The following is a 20618-nucleotide window of genomic DNA, read 5'->3' as shown; positions in this document are numbered from 1 at the left end:
TGAGTAATTTAATGAGTAATTTAATGAGTAATTTAATGAGTAATTTAATGAGTAATTTAATGAGTAATTTAATGAGTAATTTAATGAGTAATTTAATGAGTAATTTAATGAGTAATTTAATAAGTAATTTAATAAGGAATTTAATGAGGAATTTAATGAGGAATTAAAAGTGGGAGGGGGCAACACCACGCATACCTCTTTTAAGGTGTGTATAAACCCTGGAATAAACGTGGGAGGGGGCAACACCACGCATACCTCTTTTAAGGTATGTATAAACCCTGGAATATTTCAGCAATCAATACGATGCTGAAATGATGTAATTTACTGTGTAAGAGGGTCGACCTTGGGTTTGTTTGGGTTTGTTGTTTATTTTTGTGGGTGTGTATTTTTGTGTATTTTGGATATATTTTCACGACTAATTCCAGTTAACATCCTGCAAAATTTGCTCGTTTTCTGGCCGAGTCGAAATTGCGTTGAGTTTCTATGGCATGCGCCATTAAAAGCGCTGTGTAATGGTTGAGCTCCTTTTATTTCGTTTTGGTCATGCGGATGAGCAGACAAAATGACGAATGCTGCGGCTGGAGCAGTGGAAGCGATTTATGAATTGTTCAATGATTATTCGATACTGTTATGACTTATTGTCAATAGGTATACTAAGTGGCCATGAGGTAGCCTGTTGCTATGTACAGTTTTATTCTATTGTTGATTATACCACATAACTGTGGTGATAAAGGAAATGTTCGTTTTAAATAGATGATTATGATATGACCATGACTATAAAATCATGATGATTATTATGAATGATATCATAGGGTTCAAATGCAGAATGATTGCATGAACTTGGGAAAGAACTTTCAAGCCCTATGGGATAAATTGGGTGTTACAAGCGATGGAGCTTCAAAATTTAGCATGATTGAAGGAATTTTACAGTCTTATTTCAGGAGTTTTACGAAATTTAAATTGCCAAGAGATTTTGGGTACTATTAAAAGGAAAATGATGAGATATTTTTCCCAAAGAACTTTAATATCTGCCATCCATTTTGGCTGTCTCACGAATGAAGGATGAGTTGCCTTTAGTGGTTGCAAAGAAAATTTGTGGAGACCAGGCAAAATGGGAAAATATGTCAGATATGACCCTAGGACAGGACGGTGATTCATCAATTGACATGAGGTACGAATCTGAGGTGACGACCGATGAAATTCGATCTCAGTCAATGGATGGACCTGTCCTGACATCATTGGGGAAAGGGCTTATGCAAGGAGACATCCAAAATGATTAATTTGATTTATTGATGAATATTGATGAATTAATTGAAATTGAATAATTGATTGAATTGTTAATTGATTGAATCTAATTGATTGAATTTAATTGCATAAATTGAACTGAATAAATTGAATTGAATATATTGATTGTTTGATTGATGAAAATGCGGTCTCAAGAAAGAAGCTTTGATATATTTGCGAGATATTATCAATGTGGAGACAACCTGGGAAAATTGAGCAAGGTGGTGAGTTTATATACAGATATATATGTGCGGTTACCATTGTGTGATTTCCCCGTCAAACAGAGCGGACACCTGAGGATTCACCCATTTCATACTGACCCTCCGGCTCATCTGCAAATACTGATCTGTGAGATTGGATTGTGCAAAAGCCACAGCTGAGGGAGATTCTCTGGAAATCACCGTGTGAACAGGTGGAGAGATCCTTCCTGGAGGTACGAGTGAAGCTTTAGAGGAACCTGGAACAAGCTACAACACATCCAACGCTACTTTGATAAAAGGCAGAATGGGAAATGGAGCCTGCAAGAATACACAAGGACAACCAGAAATTCCACAAAAAGGTACTTGTACACATCATATGTACGACCGTTATGGTGCCGAAGCTATAAGGCAGGTCGAGAATTGGTATTTGTGGACAAAGGGACATGATGAGGAGTTTCCAAGAGATGGTACATTCGAGCGAAGTCGATTGGAAAGATTGGAACAAAGATTGAAAGCCAGGAAGAGACAGAATCTAACGGTAGACTGGCTTGCATTCCATCTTTGGGATGGTGAATCCAGACAACGGGAACAGCAAGAACGGATAACGGATCTAGAACTTAAAATAAAAAGGATACAGGATACAGTGGAGGAGACAAATGCACAACTGCCCTCGAAATTAGGAACGAAAGTGACAGTTGTCCCATCAGATTTCCAGTTGTCTCCCCAAAAAGGACGGTACAGAGAATTTTTTTGTGTTTCAGGAGATAACGAGAGATTGCAGTGGCAACTCAGGGATGTAGAGATGCAGCCCAGCAATACAAGTGCACAGGTGCACAGATCAGACAACGACAGAAACCGGTGTTTCAAATGTGGACGGATGGGACATTGGAAAAGAGGATGTCCGTATACCAAAAGGAAGACAAGTTAATAGGGTAAACCAAGATCAAGGGTACCAGTGCTGACCGATACCTCAGACAATGATTAGGCCTTCATTGCAACAAATCCCAAATGACGATTGGCCTCAACAAATTAGATTACTGGACAAACATGAATAACTGTCGATGATTCTTGTGTCTGAAAAGTTTTCAGAGCAAGAATGATTCATTTTTCTTTTTGCTTGTTAACAAATTAATAATTAATTGATCAAATGCCAAAATTGGATCTTCTATTTTGGGCACAGCAATTTTAAATTTACAAAGTTTGGAACAATTGCGTTGCAATTTTTAGCAAACCAAGTAACAAGAGTCACATGATGATCAGGTGGGAATTTCGGACTATTGTTCCGCACGATTGATAGGTCAATGGTCGACTGACATGCAAATGGGTGTGTAGTCAAAATTTGGATAGATTATTGTGAAGGCAGAAAGGGTAATTTCAATTTGACATCATAAGGGTTTTCTAAGAATGGACTTTTGGTTTATTTGTCTATAAGCATTTTGAATTTGATTGACAAATTTTATGAAATTGAAATAAAATTGACACCCATCTGATCTGTAAATAATGGTTCCAACGCAAACAAATATGCATAATGCATGTGTGTGTGTGTTTTTGTGTATCAATCTTACAAGATTGTTGACACCGACAGTGTGCCTGTCTGGAAATGGATAGTTATATGTGGATGGGATTGGGATATGTGGATGGGATTGAATATCCAGAGAATCCGTAAAATAAAATAGAAATATAATTTGATTATGAACATTATCTCTTTGGTCAAGGGAAATGGAATATAAAAAAAAAAATTTGATGTGCTGGGTTATGAGCAGCCATTAATTAATAGTAAAATTGTGAGTAATTTTGGGATTCCATTTTTGATAGAATGTATATGAGAATAACATCTATTTATGGATATGAGCTTCATAAAAGGAAATGAGGAAGTACAAAATCATCCAAATTTGGGAGAGGTCTTACACTGACTTCCCAGAATACTCTGCTCATGGATTTTATATATATAAACTTGAATTTTATCAGCATATAAATTGTGCTGTATGTATGGATGTGTTTTAGGCATAGATGATATGGGAAAAGAGTAAAGAAAATTTTGCTGGTTTGAACTATTGTGGGTTTTTCAGTTCTGGAGTTTAAACAAAGTCACTGGTTAACAGATGAGAAAGGATAGTAAATAAATTATTCTCTGCTGGGCAAATTAAGTACGATATTACTAAGACTTATGAGAGCTATTGTTCCGCCTTACAGCAGTGGAAAATTATTGGAAAAAATTAGATCCAACATAATGAATCTATAAAAGAATGTGATAGGGATAATATCCTCAATTTGTACTAATTATTTGATTGTGGGTAAAGGAATTAATTTATCGTAGTGGATTGTTAACAGCAGCCTGAAAATGTCCTGAGAGTGTGCATCCATGTCATCAGAAATCCCAGATTTGTTTTTACAAACAACATTTTGGTAGAGGTCTTGTGTGGAACACTTCCTTGGTAGATAAAAACGGTACTGCATGCTGGCAGCCACTTTTGCGGCCAGTTAGGCCAAACAAATTGAGAGGAAATTGTAGTTAAATACGTAAGTTACACATGGCTATTTGTAAAAAAGGAAATTTGTTGAGATGGGAAACATTTTTTCGAAGGTTTATTAAGGTGTTATAATATGACATGTGGCAAGGCAAACTATTGGATGGGAAAATTAGATCTGGCTATAGAATAAATTTATTGACCCCTTGAAGTTAATCCTTCGAATCATTGTTTCACTGGCATTTTTTGTTCACATTGGAAATAGTTTGGTAGAGCTTTGGTTAAAACCTTTGGTTGCGGTATCTTGGAACGAATTGATAAACCATAGGAGATTGATAAGAATAGAAACAAATATGGACCCAAAATAGAAAGTTGGATTCATGCCTCTCATTGCAAGCAAGCACATGGGGCTAAGGTGGACGATCCCACAGAAAATGAGGCTGCACCTAGCAGCCCAGCAGAACATTCAGTGGTAGAAAAATGATAGTCATGATTTACAGTCATTTGAATTACATTTTAACACCCCTTGCATTGATAAACATTACATTTTCAACATGTGATATTCCTACTTGGAATAGTGACATTTATTTGCCTACATGACATACAATTACCTGCTGATATTAATACAGCATGAGTGAAAAAATGTATCACAACTACACTCATGATCAGGGGATTGAGTTCAACCCCGGGAGATAGGGGGATCAGGGTAAGACAAATAATCTGATTATGTTACATATTAAGGGATTTTCTTTATTTACCTTTTAGGAAGCTTGTTAGTTTGGTATATAATGTTAAATGTCATCGACATATAACTATGTCATAGATATGAATATATACAAGGAGTAGCAGACTTGTTTGTTGGTTTAGTAGTTATATTGGCAATTGTTTTAGTGGTGGCTTGCTTGAAAGCCTTAGTGACGGTGTGTTTGAATAAGGTAACCAACAACACGATGATAACACATGAAGTGACAAATGAGGAAAGAAATGTGGAACCAGAAAAGGAAGACTTTTATGGCGACATAAACAGTAGAATTAAGATAATGGCATAACGACAATGTTATGAGTTGTGTCAATTACAATATCAATGAACTCATATCACCACGAGTGACACACTGTTAGGAAAAAAAAAAAAAAAAGAGGGAAAAGAAAAAGTGGAGAGGAATTATGGTAATAATACATTATGCTTAATTTGTTGGTTTGGGAAAATTGTTGTTGGGAATTAGGTATTCCCGTTTGTGATTGTAATCATATACAATGCTATTCTTAGTTTAGTAATAAAATACATACCTGATTGAATATTATTTGTGTGACGCATATAAATGAATATAACTTTTTGTGTTAAGGAAAAACAACAAATTGTTGAATGTGAAACTGTCGGAAGATATACATGATTATGCTGATTTCATGGTAAGATGTACCCTATCTGATTCAGTGTGTGCGGAAAGCAGATTCAGATATGACTGAGCATAAGGATAAGACGAGATCACATTTTGGAGGGATTGCTAACGGAATTGGGAAGAAGAAAGAAAGAAAATTTGTGGCTAAAAAATGAAGTTAATCGTGGCATACACCCTCTTTCTCAAAGAATGATGAAGACATTCTCCCGTGTAACTTGGAGATGAATGCTTACCTTCACCAAGGAAATTTATGTGACCATTTGCCTGGATCACACTGCAACATATGAAAGAAAGGCGATCACTTACTCTTGTTCGAAGACTTCGAACATTCACCACATCAGAAGTTGCAGGACAACGACATTTTACCTGCAACCTCTGTGAAATGCGGGGACATATGTTATTACTTCACCAACGTCCGGGGAACCAGCATGGAGCTGCAAAAAACGGCTGTGCCCTTGTCACAACAGCTGTGCACGATTCTGCTGGTTGCTCCTGGTAAGGACCATGAATGACCTGAACACCATGGTCCCAACATCAGTGTGGATGCATCCGGCATCCCTGTTCCACATCTTGCTGGCCAATCAACGTCACACCAATACTTGCTGCCCACTCACAATGAGGGAAGAGGCAAGTCGACTACAACTGGGTGAAGGCCTTGTTCAAGGAATCATTATGGTTCACAGCAAAAAAAGTGGCAAGAATGCTACATGGAGAGAAGGGTCAGTCTATGACTCCGCAGTGTTACCACAACAGCGAAATCCTACACGAAGTAGTGCAGGAGCTATGAAGACATTAGGAGAAAATGTTTCATACCTGGATTCAAACACAAGTGATCAGCCCTTCCTTTCAAACAAAGTTAACATTTGTGTGGAGGCAAACGTTTTTGCCAGATGGTGCAGATGCTTTACAAAACTTGAAAATGAAGTGAAATTGTTGTATCTTGGTGATGGTGAAGTGTTGTTTTGAAAATATATTTGTGATGCAAATGCAATAGATTGAACAATATGGAAGGAGTCAATGACCAACGAAATGTTTTGTGATTCTTGCAGGATGACGGTGTATGCCTAAGGGAATTTGATTACCAAAGTGATTGATTATTTACTTATACTTGTAATGATGTTTACAAAGTGATTGATTATTTACTTATACTTGTAATGATGTTTACTAGTAGTGATTGATTGTTTACTTATATTGATGTTTAGATTAATGGTTAATATAAACAAAAACAAAAAGATGAGGGAATTGTGGAAGTGTAACTCAGTGTAACGTATTGATTGGCCCTGGTAACTCATTGATTAAATCTGGTAACGAAGCAGAATGTGCATGAACATGATAATCCTTTGGAAACACCTGGTCAAGGCCCCAGGCTAGAGCACCCCCCCCCCCCCTGCTGTGTAAATGGAGATCACAGCAGGAGGGGAGCGAGCTGATGCCAGGACTCGGTGCGATGCATGACCTCGGGACATTAGCGGAGAAGAGATTACGAGTTCAGCGGACAGAGGATTAAGTCGAGTTGGTCCATATAAGCGGGAGCTGCGGCTGGAGTCGAGAGGACTTGCTACGTGAAGCGCTGACCGAACGGGAGTGTCGGATGAACGAGAAGGACCAGCGAAAAGAGTTAACCTGATCCATTATATTATGCGGTATCATTTTGGTAATTGGATGAAGTGAATACAGTTTAATAAACTAGACCTTTGTAACCTGTGTCCGGTCGTTGGAGTCCTGTGAGTCCCCCAGTACAAATTCCCTGACACTAGCATGCGTGCTCTCCCTATGCATAACATCTGCATGTGTTCCTCAAAGAACAGGTCCTGGATCGTAGTGTAAATATCAGTGTAGTCTTGTATAAATGATGCTCCCTACCGGCTGTATGTTTAGTTTGAGGATGCTTTCCGCGATTTGGTTATCCTGTGGGTGTGGTTCTGTTAGGAGAAGGGTGCAACGTCGCAGGGGGACATATTTACTCATTTGTGAACATCTGTAAAACTGTCGCACTCAGGGTTGAGTTAATAGTAGAGGGAACTACATCTGAGTGCCACACTAAAGTAGGTAAAAATTTATCGGGTCGGGCCGCCCCGAGGTAGAGAAGGGTGCAATGTTGCGGATATGGGATTTGCATCCATCCATATCCGCTTGTAAATATTCCCCTATTTCCTCAATACTTCCCAACTATCCCCAATCCCCCATTCCCTAGTCCCATTTTCTGTAAATAACACTCTGTAGACCCGACCTCCCCCTATTTCCCCCATTAAATGTCGTGCCCAGGTTCACCGCATCTCATGTAAGACAACTATAGGACATCTTGCTAGTTATTCTTAGTCTAGGTCAGTTAAGGACTCGTTTCCATTAATTCTGACCCTTCGTTGCACCAGAATGTGATTGTATGGCACCGTTAGGAAGTTTAGGACCTCCCAATACCTCCCCGCAGCTCTTCCTCACAGTTCAGCAACAACAACAACAACAACAACAGCAACGGCAGCGGCGGGCGCGGGAAGTGCACGTCCTCACTCCGGCTTGGTTGGTAGGGGGTGTTGGGAGGTCACCAGGCCTTCCCAACGAGCCGCCATCGAACATGTGCTCGACGGGGTTACCAAATAGGGGCTCCCTGTCAGCTCCTCGTCAAGGGCGGAGCCCGGTAACCCCCGCACCCAATGGAAGCGGCGGACCGGCCTCAGTGGGGCGGAGCCAACCAGCCGAGGGCGTGTCACTCCCCGCTGAGCATGCGCAGGAAGAGGGAGGTGACGTCAGATGCGCGCTGAGCTTGGAGCAAGCAAGACCACCTCCTAGCGCTGTGAGGCCTCCCCGCATCTTCTGGACTGGACCGTGCTTTATCCTGTCCCCGAGCCAAGGTGCACCTTGTGCCATCGCACTACCTGTCCCTCCCTGCCATCAATCCCTGTGTAAGTCAGCCTTGTTCCGTTTGTCTGTGGTCTGTCCGGGGATAGATAAGATTGTATTTAATTGCCCATCTCTTCTGTGTCTTTTACCTCACTCTGCCGTGTAATCTACCCCTTTTCTCCACCACTGTAATTATATCCTCCTCCGGAGGTCTTGAGAACTGTACCCCTTGCGTCGTTTCATCTATCCCAGTCGTCGTGTCCTTTCCATCATTGATTTGGCATAGCGCGATTTGGTCAACGTCTGGGTGAATCGGGTGAGTTGGGGAAGAATCGGGGGAACTGTTAGGTCGCGGCAATACCACCGCTCGGTAAATAACATCTAAACCGCGTCCGTAACAATATTTAGGGGTGCCACATCAGTGATGAATTTTCCCCCATGCAAAAATAGGAATTCCCATTTTTTGGGCTGTATATACACAAAATAAATACATAATTATATATATACATTAAATATAATATTAAAAATAAATATATAGTAAATATACATTAAATAATAAATATAGATAAATACACATTATACATTATATATATACAATATATTATACATACAGTTTTGAGACTTCCTATGATCACTATCTGGGCAATTTTCATGCATGTTTTGTACAGGTTCCCGGGGTCAGGGGTACGCTTTTTTAGTGTGTAATATGTAGGCCTAACTTATTGACTGTGGCTCTTTTGTAGAGAGTGACCCTGTGGAGTAAGAATTAACAGGATTTTACCCACATTCTTGCTTATTTTTCAGATATGGCATGTGCTAGTACCAGTGTTTCATTGAAAACTCGGGCTCAGGATAATGTGTATCTCATTGGGTCCACTTCTGGAGATGCCATCAAAGGTGCCAAGCTCCCGACTGTGCATCAATCTCTAGTCCTGTTTTTCCATCACCTGAAGAAGGAGAATCGCACTGCCCGGGAGAGTGCAACCCTCACCATTGAAGAGGTTGTGAAGTTCTGGGAAAAAGCTCACCTACCTACAACGACGAAGCAGCACTGCATCCATCGTTTGGAGAGGCTATATGAAGAATGGAGGAGCCTCCAAAAAGGTGCAAAGCGGGGTGGTGCGACCCAAGAGAAAAAGGAAGCATCCTTCAAGGCCTCCTTGGAGAAGACGTTTGATCTTAGGCATGCAGATTCGGAGGCCATAATCACCAACCCAGAGGACAGGAAGTTTCTTCACGATCAATTCTCAGAGAGGAAGGCTTCAATGGGATCTGTAGACACTGTGTTGGAAGCAAAAACGTTCTTGTGTGTTTGAAAGATCAGCAGCCACGAGATGATTATCGTGAACTCCTAGAACTGACTGTCATCTACATGGGAGGAATCCCACCTCGTGGAATCCGGATCATGGCTCCAGGAGTAATGCACAGAGCCAGATGGATGGCAAAAGCACTATATTCACTACAGGTGTTCATGTTTCGGTCAGAGTTCCACTTGACACTTCGAGAGGCGAGAGAACTCCGAGCCTTCAACATTTTTGTCTGCCTTGTGTATGTACAGGCTTGGTTTCGGGCTCCACAAGCTATTGAGGCTCCCCTGAATGACATTAACCTCTTCAAGAAGTTGGAAAAGTTTGAACAAATCAATCAGAGGATGGCTCAGGCAGCCTTGAAGGCACTTGGCCGCCACACGTGGTACATGAGCCCAGTACTAGTGGCATTTGCATTCTTTGACACCAGAATTGACAAAGAAAGCAAGATCAATATGACTGAAGCATTGAAAAATGACGGTGAAAACCCCTCTCCAAAGAGACCAGCTATCAAACGAGGAACCGCCCTGTCAATCGCTGGCCTCATAACAAAACACACCAAGCATTTCTTCAGCATCCTAGGGACCCCAACTGATTGGATGGATAAGGATCCTGGTTCATGGGAGCAAGAAACCAGCTTTCAGGAAACAAAGAAAGCTGCCAGTGGCTTAGTCGTGGTGAACGACAGGGCAGAAAGGGGTGTCGCATTGATACAAGACTACAATAAGCTCCTTACAAAGGATGAAGAGCAAAAGCAAGCTCTGCTCCAAGTTGTTGCTGCTCACAGGAAGATGTACCCCGATGCCAAGAAGGCAACAGTGGTGAAACAGGCCCAGAAATAGGAGTTACATTTCTCATTATATTTGGGTTTTTTAATATTATGTGATATGGTGTCTCTTCATTTTATGAACTGAACATTTGGATTGTTATCATTGAATTTGAGTTTTCATAGCAATATAGTGCTATTTGTGCAGCTATTGTAACTTGTGTTTGCTAGAATACAAAGAAAGTGAGTGGAGGGTGGATTTTCATAAAACAAACTTCTGGTTTTGCTTTCGATCCATATATAGAAAAGTTTTGTAGACACCTTTAGTTTGAAGGCTGATGTGGCACCCCTAAATAAAATCAGATTGCTTTCATATTTGGTGTCTTTTCATTTTGGAACAAAAGGAACAACATAAAGCCATGTGCCAGTAAATATTTAAAAAAATTTATTTTGAGCACCACCCTAATATATATATATATATATATATATATATATATACACACACACTGCATAACAAAGTAAAAGGTTTTCCAGTTTACACCATGTGCTGGCACTTAAAAGAGCTATGTGTTTTCTTAAAATCATGAAATCTCTTCAAAGAGCTAGCTGCAGAGCAAAATAAAACAAGATAGAGCAATCACAGATTGCAGACCCTCGCCAGGATGTGTTTTTCAGTGGTCTTTAAGGCTTTTGTGTTAAAAACAAATATGGCGGCCGAACCACGTGACCGATGACGCCATTTTTTTCCCCCACCAATTTATCCCTAGATGATGCTGAAGAAATTTCATCTTGATCGGATGAAGTTTTGTACTTGTCCAATTATGACGTCATAATAGAGGCACCTATGACATCATCATTAACATATTTTATTCCCCATGGAGAGTTCTTTGCAATGAGCCATGTCTCAATTTTTTATATGTAGCGCTTTCGGAGATATAGAGGTATCGTTCGGATCGTTCCCTGATATAGAGGTTTTTCGGTTTTTCCAAGATGGCGCCCATACCACATGACCTATGATGTCATACTTATCATTATAAATTTATACAGGTGGAGTTGCACCTATGATGGAAATTTCCTATCAATCGGACCAACGGTTGCCGAGAAAATCATATTTATTCTGTGCGGACAAACAGACAAACGGACCCAAATGCAATGCCCTCTCCTCCTGCGAGGGTAATAAAGGAAAGTCGGCCTTAATGTTTCGGGCAGCATGCTCCGCCCATCGACAGGAGGAAGTAACTGGAACAAATAGGAGCAGGGTTTATAAGAACCGCACACTCCCCATTGGCTGTTTATTGTGGGGTGCTGATTGGTTGTTCATTGTGTGTTGCTGATTGGCCAGTGTGGTTTTGCTCATTATGGTCCGTTGTCCATTATTGTCTGCAGAGTTGATACCTATGTTGGTAGGTGTCTGCTTGTTAATGAGGGAGACACAGACATCGCAAATGGGAAGCCCTTTTTATTGATCACGTGATGTAAATGTAGCTTCTCTGATTCTCCTTGTGTGCCAGTTGTTGATGGATGTGAGAAGTTTGCTGTCTGTCCATAGTATGCGATGATTAATTAGTCTGTGCATGATTGACTATTGCTGATTTTTTTCCGTTCACCTCGGCTGTTTTGTGCTTGATGTTCTTTCAGTCTCATAGTGAAAGTCCTCCCTGTTTCACCAGTGTAAACTTTACCGCATTCACAACCTCTTGTTCTCTCTCTGCTGCCCTCTTTGGTTAGCAGTGTTAGTTTGCTGAGCTTGTTTCTGCAGCCATTTTTCTTCTCTTTTTTCTTTTCTTCTTCTGCTAATGCGAGGAAGTGACATTGTATTTCTGCTTTTGGAATAGCCTACTTCTGGCATCTTATTGAAGAAGTTATTTGGGCCAATTTTTATACTATTTATCAAAGATTAATTTTTTACATAATTTCTTCAATTATTTTGATAAAAATCATAATTTTCACTTTCTAATATTGTTTTCAAGGAATTTTAATGGGAGATATGGAAACGTTATGATCACAGCAATTTCTTATTTGCTTTTCACTTTACTACCACAACATTACTGATTAATTATTCTTATCTTTACTTTCTTTAGACGAACCCTTTCTACCATGAGCATGCGGGTTACATCACATCTAGGTGGGGCCGCCGAAAAGCGCCTTCGTTATGCTCAAGAACTAGAGAACGAGAGAACGAGAAATGCAAAGCTGCTTTACGAAAGTTTCGACATGCTTCAGACAGAGTGGATGGGAAGAAGTCTGACCATGGACCAGAGACTGAGGAGACCTTACCTGGAATTTAAAAACAAACAAAAAACAAACAACAGGGTAGGAGCCCACTGAGGTAAATGAACCGCATGAGCTACGTCGAGCTATAGATCTACCTAAACCAGATTCCATTTGGATTGATATATTTCGTGATGTGGCAATGTGGCTACACTATATTTCTCAACATACAGTATAAGAGTGGATCTGGTGATGAAAGGCCCTCTGGGTATTCAGAACAGGGATGGGCCTTTTCCCAAAAATTAAGTCTGGGGAATGGTTTTTCAAAAAGCTAGAGAATGGAAAAAAACTCCTTCGGCATTGAGCGCTCTTATTCACCTTCATTGAACTCCCTCAATTGCTTCTGCGACTGTCTGTTCAACCCTAGTAGTAGCTCCTTTGCCAAGAAGGAGGGATGTAACAAGTGGAGGAAGTTAAACCCTCGGGTATCTGAGCATGAACAAAGTCCAGGCCATGATGAGGCATCCATGATGTAGAAAGAGATGTGTATTCACTTGGAAAGAGGAGCAACAATAGATCATGACTTCCAACGTCAGATTGAAAGCGATGCGGAAAAGTGGCGCGCCATTCTCAAACGTATTATTGATGGTAACATGTGCCTATCAGGTCAAATCTCGCTTTTTGAGGGCATAGAGAAAGTCTCTCACCTGAAATGACTAATAACCCCAGGAATTTCCTGGCCTTGATGCAACTGTTCGGAAAATATGATCCAGTAATGAGAGAGCATTTGATGAACATTGAAGCTGTTCCCCACCCTACCATCACATACCTCTCACCCACCATTCAAAATGAATTCATACAACTTCTGGGTAGACGGGTCAAGTCGAATATCATTGAGGAAGTTAAAACCGCAAAATACTATGCTCTCATCTTGGATAGTACTCCAGATCAATCACACGTTGATCAGATGTCTCAGATCCGAAGATATGTCCATATCTCACATGGGGAAGTGAAAGTAAAGAAGTCATTTATCGATTTCATGCAGCTGGAAGGCAAGACGGCTGAAGATTTAACATAACAAATCGTTAGCAAGCTGCAAGATGATGGTCTTGACGTCATGGGCCTCCATGGTCAAGGGTACGACAATGCCGCTTCGATGGCGGGGGTTCACCGTGGAGTTAAATGGCGAATCACCGATATCAATCCAAAGGCTGTCTTCATTCCCTGTACCAATCATTCCCTTAATTTGGCTGGGAATCACTTTGCTGCAACTACAGTGAACTCCATGACTTTTTTTCGGAACAATCGAGAAACTTCACCAGTTTTTCTCTGTCTCAATTCACCAGTGGAAAATCTTGAAGCACTTTCTCCCATGAAAGACAGTGAAGCGAGTTTTGTGAGACTCGATGGAGCTCCAAACATGATGCAATCGATGCTGTATGGTCCAACCTACATGACATATCCAGAGTCCTGGAGCAGCTTCTTGACAGTAACACTGAGACGCAGGACACATGGTCAGATGCAGCTATTTTGTTGAAAAGAATGATGACCTCCATTTTCACTGTGTACCTATTCCTTTGGAAGTCCGTGCTAACTGAGATCAATGACTCGCAAAGATTCTCCAAATTGGTGAGCTAAGGCTAGATGCCTCTGCTGCCAAGTTGGGGGCCCTTATTTTATTTTTCCAAAATAAGCGGGATCACATCATATTGGAAGTGAAAATCATGGCTGCCGATTTCTGCAAGCAAACGGGCATCTCTACAGAGCAACGAATAAGGAGGGGGAAGAGAATGCCAGGGGAAGACACTGTGGACGCAGGTCTCTCAATACAAGATGAGATTCAACGGGAGCAATATGAAATTCTGGATCGGCTACACGAGAAAATGTCCCGACGCACTTATCAGACAAGTAACATGAACATTAAGTTTGGGTTTCTCGCGTCACTCAGTTACCTGATGGACTCATCCAAAGACAGCGACATTGCCATGAAAATCCATCATCTCGCAGAGACGTATGACAAGATCATCGCCAGCGAGGTACAGAGGGAGATTCATCGTCTTCGTCGACACATCAAAATGTATGAGGAAACCACTGGGAAGGAAACGGTGGACTGGAAGGCATATGGAATCCTTCTATATGTTGTAAAGTGGGGATTTGAGGAATCTTTCCCAAACATTCTCATCACACTGAGGACGTTTCTCACCATAAGTGTGAGTGTTGCAGCATGTGAGAGGAGCTTGTCTAAACTGAAACTGAAAAAGACCTACCTCAGATCCACAATGAGCCACTTTAGGCTCAGTAATCAAGGCAATCCTCTCCATTGAGCATGAACTAGCCGAGTCAATTGACGTTGAAGCTCTGATAGAAGGGTTTGCCTCACTGAAGGCTAGGATGACACGAACCACACAGTCACAACAACTGTACGCTTCATCGGCCAATGATCATTTAGAAATGCAGAAAACAAAAGTGTAATCGTTTACTTGAAAATGTACTGTACTTAATTTGATTTGTAATGTAAAGTTATTTCATTAGGCTTTGTGTTTAATTGAGCATGTGAGTTACGATGGGGCGGCAATTTGACATCTCGCCCTGAGCGGCATTTTTCCTCGATACGCCACTAGCTATGGACCCCCTCATACGTAACAATACAGATGACATCATAATAGGTTTTTTCACAAGTTCTCCAGTTTATAGCAGACATTTCACTTGTCTCACCCCTGCCCTTTACCTGGAAACTGCAGCTTTACCTGTACAAGAACAACCAACCCTCGATTTTCACGGTGTATCCCGTCGGGCAATGCCGTCTGGACCAGCGTTTGTCTGTCCATCCAGTGTATCTATGTACGTATGCCCCTCACAAACGTCCACCAATCAGAGCTGAGGATCTGGTCACATGACAGGGCACAGCAAATCCTGCACTGAGCAGATCCAAGCCCGGTTGCACCATTGTTAGACTCTCAGTCTTGTTGACATCTATATTGACCAGGGGTTCACACTCACAGATTTATGGATCCTGGAGGATCCTGAATGAAGTTCTGGAGTTATTCATTTTTCTCCCCACTGAATTTCTGGATTGCTTTCTGGAAATTTATTTTACTATTAGACTGAATTGTTGGTGGTGCTCCCGTGTGACCAGTCACTATCATTGATGTGCGTAGTACTGAATTTGTCGCACAGAATGCTCTTTGTCTTAGGACTCGAATGTACTATCCATTCAGGATAAATCTTCCAAGAATCTTCAGAAAGCCATCAAAGCCACAAAACGTTCTCCGACACACATAAAGAGATCGAAGACAGTTCAGATATGGAGTAATTGATGAGACAACTTATTGCGTGAGAAGTGCATGGGGTTAAACATAAAGCCAAAGTGTGGAATATCATTCTCCACCTGGATAATAGTTCTTCATTTGTATGCAAACACGCTGCATGGGCCTTCGATTTGCCTCAGTGGGCCAGATGAACATGCACTCGAAGTTTTGTCTAAAAATAATCCCTCGCCAATGAAAGCCACACATCAGCACACAATGGCTGTGTCCCACAGACTCAAAGTGACTGCACACCACAGGACATCTCCAAGATTGCCTCTTGCGGAGGCTTATTCACAGTCGTCTCCCAATAAATAACCACGATGCGATCCAATAAGCTACTAGCAAATTGTTCTCAAGAACTTAGTGCTATTTTGGTGTATTGAGCAGGATATACACTTATTTTAAGATTTGGGATAGGGCACAAACACCACACGTGATCCCTCATCCTGTAATGCTATCTCATTACCACTCCCCCTCCCCTCCTCCTGCCACAACCCCCTGTGTAGATCAGCTTAGACTCGAGCCATCTGCCACTTATCTCGTGACAATAGTATGCTAATGCAGCAATAATAATAATTTAAATTCTGGCAGTTATTAAAAATTAATAACCATCCAAGCTCTCCCTCTTGGCCTACAGAAGAGTAGAATAAAGATATAACACGAAGCAAAGCACAGTTCTTGTGACATGGTATGAGCCTCATATATGAGTGAACAACTTAAAATACCATATATGCCATTTGTGTTTGTCCATTGTCTACTGAGGTCCCAATTCATGTAAAAGTACACTGACATCTCCTAATGTCCTTGTCCTGCATGTGATACATGGACAAACTTCTCCCTGAGCATTAAAACAATGTTTAAATAAATAACAATTAATTATTTTAATAATAATGTTTCTATTTTAAGGGTGTAGTACTGGTGAAAAATTGAGAAAACTACATAGGTACCTTTGAGAGGCCTTTACACAAAAACAAAGTCAAGTTAATATCTAATTTTCAGTTTTTCTTGAAAGATATCATCTTGGCTTTAACTCAGACCAGTTTCAACGCTTCTTTGTCATATTACATGCATATCATTTGCATAAATTAGACCGTCAATAAAAAACAAGGAAAAACAAAGAACACATTTCTACTTCTATCTTCTATGTCACCTATCATTCTTTTCACACAAAACTTGGTACATGTATTACACATGTGTTACTCTACTACCTGATGAGAGGATTTTGTGAAATTATGTCAAATGTTCACTAATTAGCTAATTATGCCAATTACCAGATAAATCTTGGTTGTCCTTCAATAAATCCACAATGGCTACTCCCATAAACAAAAGCCTTCATCATTTTAAAGGAAGTGATATTCTGAATATCCTGTCCAAATTTCAGCCCAAAAGAATGATGCAAATTTAAAGTTATAACAAATTTCATGCAAAATATTATATTTCTTGTAAATTGCAACAATAATTAGGGGTACTTCGATGACCTCTAATAGCATGGTTCTTGTTTATAAGACTACAAGGAAACTGTTCAGCTAAAAAAAAAAAAAATCACCTGTTTACCAGTACTACACCCCAACAATGTACAGCTCCCCAGATAGGGCCTCAATTTTGATAGCGTAGAGAAAATGCATGTATATAATCAATCCTAATGTTTGTTTGTTTTGCATACAAGATCGAGGCTCGTGAAAGAGCTAACATTAATCACACAAAAAAATCAAACAGACACATAAAACATATAATAAGGGGAGCGGTAGACAAGATGGGGAGAGAAGGGGAATCGGCATCCAAGCGGAAGCGGAGCGTTTAATCCAACGGAAGGAAATCTCATTTCCTTTCACAAAGCCCGAAACAAGTGTGTGTCCACCCTCAGGAGAGCCAGGAAACAATATCTCTCCGTTCTCAAGACCGAACTCTCTTATCTGTCTCCCTCTTCCAAAACCTGGTCGCGTCTGGTCAAATCTGTTTCTGGTGTTTGTTCCCCCTCCATCCCCTCCCTCACCTCAAATGGCTACACGGTTGCCTCCGCACGTGAAAAAGCTGAATGCCTCAACTCTGTGTTTGCCTCTAAATCTTGCGTCCCAAACCCATCCCTCTCTGTACCCACCATACCCAGTCGTACCCAGCTGCTCCTGGACTCTGTGTCCTTTCCTCCTGACAAGGTGGAAAAGTTTCTGTCAACCCTCGACTCTGATTCTGCAACTGGACCTGACGGCATCAGCCCACCGGTCCTAAAATCCTGTTTTTCCGCTCTTTCACACCCTCTCTCTGTTCTCTTCACCCTCTCTTTTACTCAAGGTCATCTGCCATCTGCTTGGAAATCTGCCAACATCACCGCTTTGCACAAAAAGGTGCAAAAACAGATCCCAGCAACTACAGACCAATCAGCCTTCTCCCAATTATCAGCAAAGTCATGGAATCCATCATTGCTTCAGATATGATATCTTTCCTCTTCTCCAATGGCTTGATCTCTGATCATCAATTTGGTTTCAGACCTGGTCACTCTACTCTGGACATGCTGCTTCTGCTTTCTCAACAATGGATGGAGGTCCTCAATGCCAAAGAGGAAATTAGAGCTGTCTCCCTTGACATATCATGTGCCTTCGATACGGTCTGGCACCCTGCTCTGCTCACCAAACTCTCCTCTTTTGGTATCCATGGAAATCTCCATGCATGGCTGGCGGACTTCCACTCTAGTCATAGTCAACGTGTGGCCCTGAATGGGTTTCTCTCATCTCCTCTTCCTGTTCAGGCTGGAGTTCCCCAAGGCAGTGTTCTGGGCCCTGTGCTTTTTCTGGTCTTCATCAATGATCTCTCTGACTCTCTTGAAAATCCTCTCTATCTCTTTGCTGATGACTCTACTCTCTGTCGCTCCATTCTTCATCCCTCAGATCGGCAGTCTGCAGCCTCCTCACTCTCTGCAGACCTGGACAAAATCACAGACTGGGCAAATAAGTGGAACATGTCTTTCAATCCTGATAAATCTCACACTCTTACGATGTCTCTCCGAAAAGACCGAATGGACAACCCTCCCATCCACTTTCTGAATGATCCTCTCCAAGAAGTTCTGTCACTCAAGCTTTTGGGTCTCACTATCTGCCATGATCTTTCCTGAGAAAACCACATTTCAAATCTGGCCTCCAAAGCCAATCGCCGACTGGGCATCCTCCGTCGTGCGAAGTCCTTCCTTGGCACCCCTGAGTTCCTCACCACATACAAGGCTTTCATCCGCAGCTCAATGGAATACTGCTCTCCCCTCTGGGCTGGTGCTCCTGCCTCACACCTAGCTCGTCTTCACGCTGTTGAAACCAAAGCATTTAGAATCATTGGAATCTCCCGCGATGAAGCTAACTCCAAGGGCCTCTCACTCACTCACCGCAGGCAGGTTGGTGGTCTTTCCGTCTTCTACCGACTCCTCTCTGGCCTTGCCCCCCCCCCCCCCCAGCTCTCTCTGGGCTCTGTCCCGCAAATATTCCTACAGGTCACACAAGATCTGCCTGCAACCCTCTTATGGTTAAACTGCCAAAATCAAGACTCTCTGCTCACCTTCACTCCTTCATTCCTCTTTTCTCCCGCCTCTGGAACAAACTCCCTCACTGTCTTCAATCCCACTCCACCCTCCAGGTCTTTAAAACAGCTGTTCACCACCATCTCGTATCTTCCCCCATCCAAAACCTTGATCTTTTCTACCCCCGCTAATTCCACCCCAAATCCGCTTTTTTGAAATACCAACTTCTGTCCTGGAAGTCCTTGGTGTCCTTGTGTTTTATACTTCTCCCACCCCCCCCCCCCCTTCCCACGCCTCCTCCCCCCAAGCCCTCTCCCTCCCACAAATCTCCCTGCTCTTAAATGTTGTGTGCTCTCAAGTGTTTGTGTGTTTCCCTTTCTCTTGTCTTCCGCTCCCTCTTTTTATATATTTTGTTTGTCTGGTTGATTTGTTTGTGAAGTAAATGTTAGCTCTTTCACGAGCCTCGATTCACTATACAAAAAAAAATTAAAATAAATACCCAACACACACACACACACACACACACACACACACACACACACACACACACACACGTGTATATATATATATATATATATATATATATATATATATATATATATATATATATATATATACATACATATATATACGTACATATATATATATATATATATATATATATATATATATATATATATATATATATACACACGCCCCTGGTCAGGGCTTGCCAGCGTGGATTGCTGCCACAATTATTGTGGGCATTGATGGTTTATGATATTGCGATTGTGCATGCAGAGATGGAGGTTGTGGTGAGTGGGTTTGCGAGGAGGTGGTTTGGAGTACCACGCTGTTTGACGAATATTGTTTTTTATGGTCAGGGTGGAAAACTCCGGTTTCCCTTAACATCACGAACGGAGGAGTGTAAGGTGGTGAGTGTTTGGGAGTTCATGATGGTGCAAGATTGTGGGAGTTCGAGTGATCCATTGGTGAAGAATGCTCTCCCAGAGAAGAAGGGAAGTCGGAAATGGAATCCAAGAGCAGAGGTGGATGAGATGGAGGAGCGGTTGCAGCAGGAGGAGGTCGTGGGAATGGTACAGCATGAGAAGCAGGGTGTGTGGTGGATGAAGCATGATATATGGAGAAAGGCATGTGTGAAAGAAAGGAGGAAGATGGTTTGAGAGGGAGGTGAGAAGAAAGGAGGAGGAGAGGAGATATGTGAAAGTATTCGGACAGGCACAGCAAGTAGCTAGGACTCGGTGTGAAGGTGTGCAGGTGAGGAAGTTGAAGTGGCAAGGGAATTGGAGAATGGAGCCGATACTGTTGAATTTCCTGTTGTGGCCAACGTATGATGTACT

This window comes from Myxine glutinosa, chromosome 6 (genome assembly GCF_964187855.1).
Source record: "Myxine glutinosa chromosome 6, kmMyxGlut1.1, whole genome shotgun sequence".
In the NCBI taxonomy this organism is placed as follows: Eukaryota; Metazoa; Chordata; class Myxini; order Myxiniformes; family Myxinidae; genus Myxine; species Myxine glutinosa.
Note: the sequence above shows the minus strand (reverse complement) of the source record.